Below are 6,000 nucleotides of genomic sequence, written 5' to 3'. Positions count from 1 at the left end.
TTTCAACTGCTACATTGAACTTAATCATGTTATGATCTCTATTTGAAAAATGTTCACGCACAATTAGGTTACTAATCGAATTGGCTCCTTACTGTGTTCAGTTCTGGTCACCACAGAATAGATAATTGGATTGCACTGGAGGGGGTGCAGAGGAGATTCACCAGAATGTTGCCTGGGATGCAGTAGTTTAGTTATGAAGATTGGCTCGATAAGCTTGGGTTGTTTTCTTTAGAGCAGAGAAGGCTGATTGAATTGTATAAGATTATGACAAGCATGGGCATGGTGAATATAAAGTAGCTCTTTCCCTGAGTTGAATGGGGCATAATTTTAAGGTGAAAGGTAGGATGTTTAGGGGGCATTTGAGGAAAAATGTTTTTACCCAAAGGACAGTGGGAATATGATGTGTACTGCCTGGAAGGGTAGTTTAGATTAGATTTCGTGCAGTATGGAAACAGGCCCTTCAACCCAACAATTCCACAGAATAACCCACCCAGACCCATTCCCCAACCCTACATTTATCCCTGACTAATGCACCTAACACAATGGGCAATTTAGCATGGCCAATTCACCTATTCTGCACATCCTTGTGGACTGTGGGAGGAAACACAGGGAGAATGTGCAAACTCCACACAGACAGTCGCCCGAGGCCAGAATCGAACCCGGGGGTCCCTGGTGCTGTGAGGCAGCAGTGCTAACCACTGAGCCATCATGTCACTCAGTTGAAGTGGGAAACCTCACAACCTTTAACCACTGCTTAGACGAGTGACTGAAATGTCCTAACATTCAGGGCTATGAACCAAGTTCTGGATGGTGGGACCAGTGTAGATTTTGAGGAGATTTTGTCGCTGCTAAAAGAGCCTCTTCTGAGCTGTATGATTCTATGATTCTGTGACTTTAACTTCAGAAGGATATGGGCAATTCATTAGATGGAGCAAACAAGAAATTTAATGCAGGAGTGTGTGAAATGATTCATTTCAGTAAGAAGATCTTAGAGAGACAAAATAAAGGGAAATTCAAAAGGGAATGCAAGAGCAGAGGGTACCTGGGTCTGGATTTAGTTATAATTGTGGTAAGAAGAGGCAAGCAATATTCACCTTTCATCATTGGCCTTTAATGTCTGAGACTTTCATGGAGTAAAAATGCTTTAAAGGAAGAATATTACTGATCTAAAATGGCTTCTGTGTTGACTTGATAAGCTCAGGAAAGTCACATGGTATATATGAAACCAGCTGCATTAGAATGACCACTTCAAACATGATACACTGAAACTCAGTAAGGCATCAAGATTTTTGCATCTCTTTCGTTACTCACTGATGAATTCACAAAGTGGAGATGAAAAGCTGCCTACAACCCTCCTTTTTGAAATTAAACAATGACACAACACCGTCATCCAGAAAGCATATCAACAGCAGTCTTTGAGCAAAACAGCAGAGAGAAAGCTCACAGTAAGCATACCTGAAAGCTCTTCTTTCCCTTTCTCTGTCAATAACAGAAGCAAGGAAACGTAGAGAAACTACCATAAGCTGAGAAAGCAAGGTTATCTGCTCACTCCTGAGAAAACAGGACAACAGTAAAATGGTTCAGGCTTCATTATTGCAACTCAAGTATTTTAAAACTTTAAACTGCAACTGCCTTTACTGTCCCCCCAAGACACTTTCTCCCTTCTTTTTAAACTTATCTCCTGTGTTCCTGTCTGTTTGACATCACACGATATTGTTGTTTTTGTCTTTTTACTCAAGTTATTCTCTATATGAAATTTTCATCCAAACATGATACCTGCATGGTAAAGAGGATTGCCAGCAAACAATGGAGGTTTAAATAGAAATGAGCCGCTTCCTCACCTGCTAGTACCAACATGCATAAATCATTGAACATGATATGATATGTTGAAAGATTTATTAATAAAGCCTGTAGCATCCTGGGCTTTATCAGTAGGGAATAGAGAACAAAAGCAAGGAGGTTATGTTAATGTGTATGAAAACAATCACTGGCTTGATCTCAGCCAGTGCTGAGTTTTGTTTACCACACCTTAAGAATTACAAGAATATTTTCAGAGGTAAGAAACATAAGTTATGTTGACAAAAATACAAGACTGTGGATGTTGGAAATCTGAAATAAAAACAGGAAGCACTGGAGAAATTCAGCAGGTCAGGCAGAAATATAGCCATCTTATGGCATTATCACTCCAAGGTTCCTTCAAAGTCCTTGTTTTCATTTGCTTGTCTTCTTGGAACTGATGTATTTCAGTCACTTATGTTCCAGAATGACTTTCTGACCTTTTGTTTTAGAAACCTCCTCACAGCACCAAACCACATTTATACACTTCTCTTTTAAAACAATGGAAGTTCCAAAAAAAGAGGTGATTTACTTAGTACTCCTTTCATCACAAAGGCATCTGGTAATGTGGTCCAAAAAGTGACCAATGTTTTGATTCTTTGAACCAATAATATGTTGTTTTTCACCATAAAAACATGTGCGATGTATTGTGGACTCACATACAGGGTTTTAAAGCTGAGGCCCAAGGAGATTTATGTCCCGTTGATCCAGTGACTAGCCATTTACTGTTTTGTGGCAGATGTGCCATGCATGTTACTGTCCTATACACATGCTGGGTGGTTATTTACAATCTGGTGATTGTATGATATTTCAAAAGATTAATTGCAGACTGTGTTACATTCTGGCCTATCTTTGATGGGAAATTTTGATACTTTTTTCAAAGCTCAGTCCTTCTGCCAAAAAAAATCATATATTTCATTTCTGAGGATTTGTTTTAAATGCCCTTGACTGTCATTCCATACTTTCTCGAGAGTTTTAAGCTATTGGGGTTTTCAGGAAAATCCCTCCTATTGGCTAGGTTGCAGGTATGGGCGAGAAGAAAGACAAGTTTGGGTGGAAGATACAATGGAAAAGGGTTGGGGGATTGGGGAGAAGAAGCCTTAATATTTTCTTGTGGAAGCCAGAGGGATACTCTTCCACTTTCACAGGGAATCTGGGTTTTAGATTGTTCAACTTTGGATATAAGTAAGAATGGGATGGGCTGTTTTCACTGCTGTGAACATACACTATCTGTATTTGCATGAAAGATAACTATTTGAACAACAAAGGTAATGGAAAGCTCCTCAAATTCAAGGAAATAAACTGGAGCCGAAGTTGACATATGCATTGGAAGGGGAGATGCAAAATAAGAGAATCGGTAAGTTTATCCTTCTTAAAAATGTGGCTCAATTCCACATTTCCATGAATTCCCATGAATTCAATGGCAGGACTGGGTTCTTTGTGTGGATAGAATATTGTTAAAAATCACACAACACTAGGTTATAGTCCAACAGCTTTATTTAGAATCACTAGGTTTCAGAGCACAGCTCTTACAACCATCTGTTGTGCGATTTTTAACTTTCTCCACCCCAGCCCAACAGCAGCATCTCCAAGTCGTGGATAGAATATGTTGTCTATGGATAATGGGTCATGGAAACAAAGATGATGAGTCTTTAATCAATCTGTTGAAGTATGCATAGAAAGGAAATTAATTCAAGCAATACTTTAATCTCTTTATCTGAATAAGTAAATCAACAGATCATTCTAAATTTATAACCCACACAGCCTAGATGAAGAAAAGTAGCAGATGTAGTGGAAAAGCACCAGCTGCAGGTTCACATCAAACTCATACTCTTTCCTTAACTGAGATAATATTACTGTTAATTTATTATCAAAGTCCTGGAACTCCATCCTGAACAGTGCTGTGGAAATATGTACAGCAAATGAACTCCAGTAGTTCGTGAAGATGACTCACTACCAACCTCTCAAAGGTGATTAGTGTAGCGAATGCTGGTCCAAGCATGCCCACTTCCCATGAGCATATCAAAAGGAATAGATGGACAGCCTACATTAGTTTGAAAGTAAATCTTTAAGTTGTTGGGCCAATTGTTATTTGTTTTAAACCATTTTGTTGAATAGACAGGATAGAAAAGAGACAATTGCAGTTCCCTTTTAAATTTGGTATTCTTGCTTCTGGTCCTGCTTAATGCAAGACAAAATCTATGGCAGCGTGTCTGTTTTCTTCAGCAATTGCCAAGTTTTGAATTACCAAGCTACTGTTTTTCTCATTTGTACTTTACTGATGACTTTTTTTTAATAAACTCATACCAGCTGAAGAATGGTTGAATTGAGAATAGAATATATTCTATTCCAGAAAGTATATATCATCATTTTGCTTTCATTACTTCAATTCCCCAAAGCCACTTGGCCCACACTCCTTAGCTGCTGGCCTTCCTCCCATTTATTCAATTGCTTGTAGAAGAAATCGGGATACAGCATCAATCAGCAGGGGCCATGAGAGTCAGCATACATCCACCATTATAGATTTCATACCATTTAAGGTAAAGATAATTGAACACTTCTTGACAGGCTGTGGCTGGAGGAAGCAGAGAGTTTGGTAATGTTTTGCCAAGGGCAGGATAGTGCCTGAGCATCTATATTGCTGGTCTAACCTCCGTATGATGGTTCACATCAATGGAAGATTTTACGCTCCCTCTCTGTCTGAAGGTGGCAAATCTCTGAGATATTGCCTTCCCTCCCTGTACTGGGAGACACAGGAAGAGGAACATGCTGATAATTGAGAGGAGGAGGGGAAAGCACAGAGACTTTTGGCAGAATCTCATTGGTGTCTGAACTAAGTGGGCTATGGCAAGATGTGGTAGAATTCAATAAAAATTCTAGCAAGACTTCATCTGTTAAGTGTTGCTGTCTGGGCAGCGATGAGTTGCTAATTAAGCTCAATGATAGTTTTTTTTGTTAAATGCCCAACTCACATCATTAGTATTCAGTTTTCTCTGTTACTAAGTTAGCCATTGAGAAGACTCAATTTGGAAACTAGAGTAGGGGAAAGTGAGGACTGCAGATGCTGGAGATCAGGATCAATAAGTGTGGTGCTGGAAAAGCACAGCCAGTCAGGTAGCATCTGAGGAGCAGGAGAGTTGATGTTTTGAGCATAAGCTGTTCATCACCTAATGAACTGCTTATGCTCAAAATGTCAAGTCTCCTGCTCCTCAATACTGTCTGACCGGCTGTGCTTTTCCAGCGCCACACTTTTTAACTTGAATGGCCTGCCTCTGATTTTATTTTCTGTGAAAATTCAGTAAAAGCATGGGTTCTTTGTGTGGATAGAATATTGTTAAAAATCACACAACACTAGGTTATTAGATTAGATTAGACTTACAGTGTGGAAACAGGCCCTTCAGCCCAACAAGTCCACACCGACCCACCGAAGCGCAACCCACCCATACCCCTACATTTACCCCTTACCTAACACTACGGGCAATTTAGCTTGGCCAATTCACCTGACCCGCACATCTTTGTGACTGTGGGAGGAAACCGGAGCACCCGGAGGAAACCCACGCAGACACGGGGCGAACGTGCAAACTCCACACAGTCAGTCGCCTGAGTCGGGAATTGAACCCAGGTCTACAGGCGCTGTGAGGCAGCAGTGCTAACCACTGTGCCACCGTGCCGCCCAACAGCTTTATTTAGAATCACTAGGTTTCAGAATATATAGTCCAACAGCTTTATTTAGAATCACTAGGTTTCAGAACACAGCTCCTACAACAACTTGACTAACTGGTGTTGAGTGATTTTTAACTTTCTCCACCCCAGCCCAACAGCAGCATCTATGCTTATGCTCAAAATGTCAAGTCTCCTGCTCCTCAATGCTGTCTGACCTGCTGTGCTTTTCCAGCGCCACACTTTTTAACTTGGAAACCAGAGTGACTATCTGACAGATTTAGGTTGCTACTTGCCACAAATGACCTCTGTGTTGGACTCTGGGCTCCAACATATCAGGGCACGCTCCTTGGGCACCGGCCAAGTGGACCCCATGCCCATGGACATTGGCATAAGAAAGGTTAGAAACCATGTGGCATATCTTCAGTCCACTTATAGGAACCTTCAGCACTTCAATGTTTGCACTTTGGGCTGCACCAGCCACTATCATTGAAATGCTGCAGC

Source organism: Hemiscyllium ocellatum, chromosome 11 (assembly GCF_020745735.1).
Source record: "Hemiscyllium ocellatum isolate sHemOce1 chromosome 11, sHemOce1.pat.X.cur, whole genome shotgun sequence".
Classification (NCBI taxonomy): Eukaryota; Metazoa; Chordata; class Chondrichthyes; order Orectolobiformes; family Hemiscylliidae; genus Hemiscyllium; species Hemiscyllium ocellatum.
Note: the sequence above shows the minus strand (reverse complement) of the source record.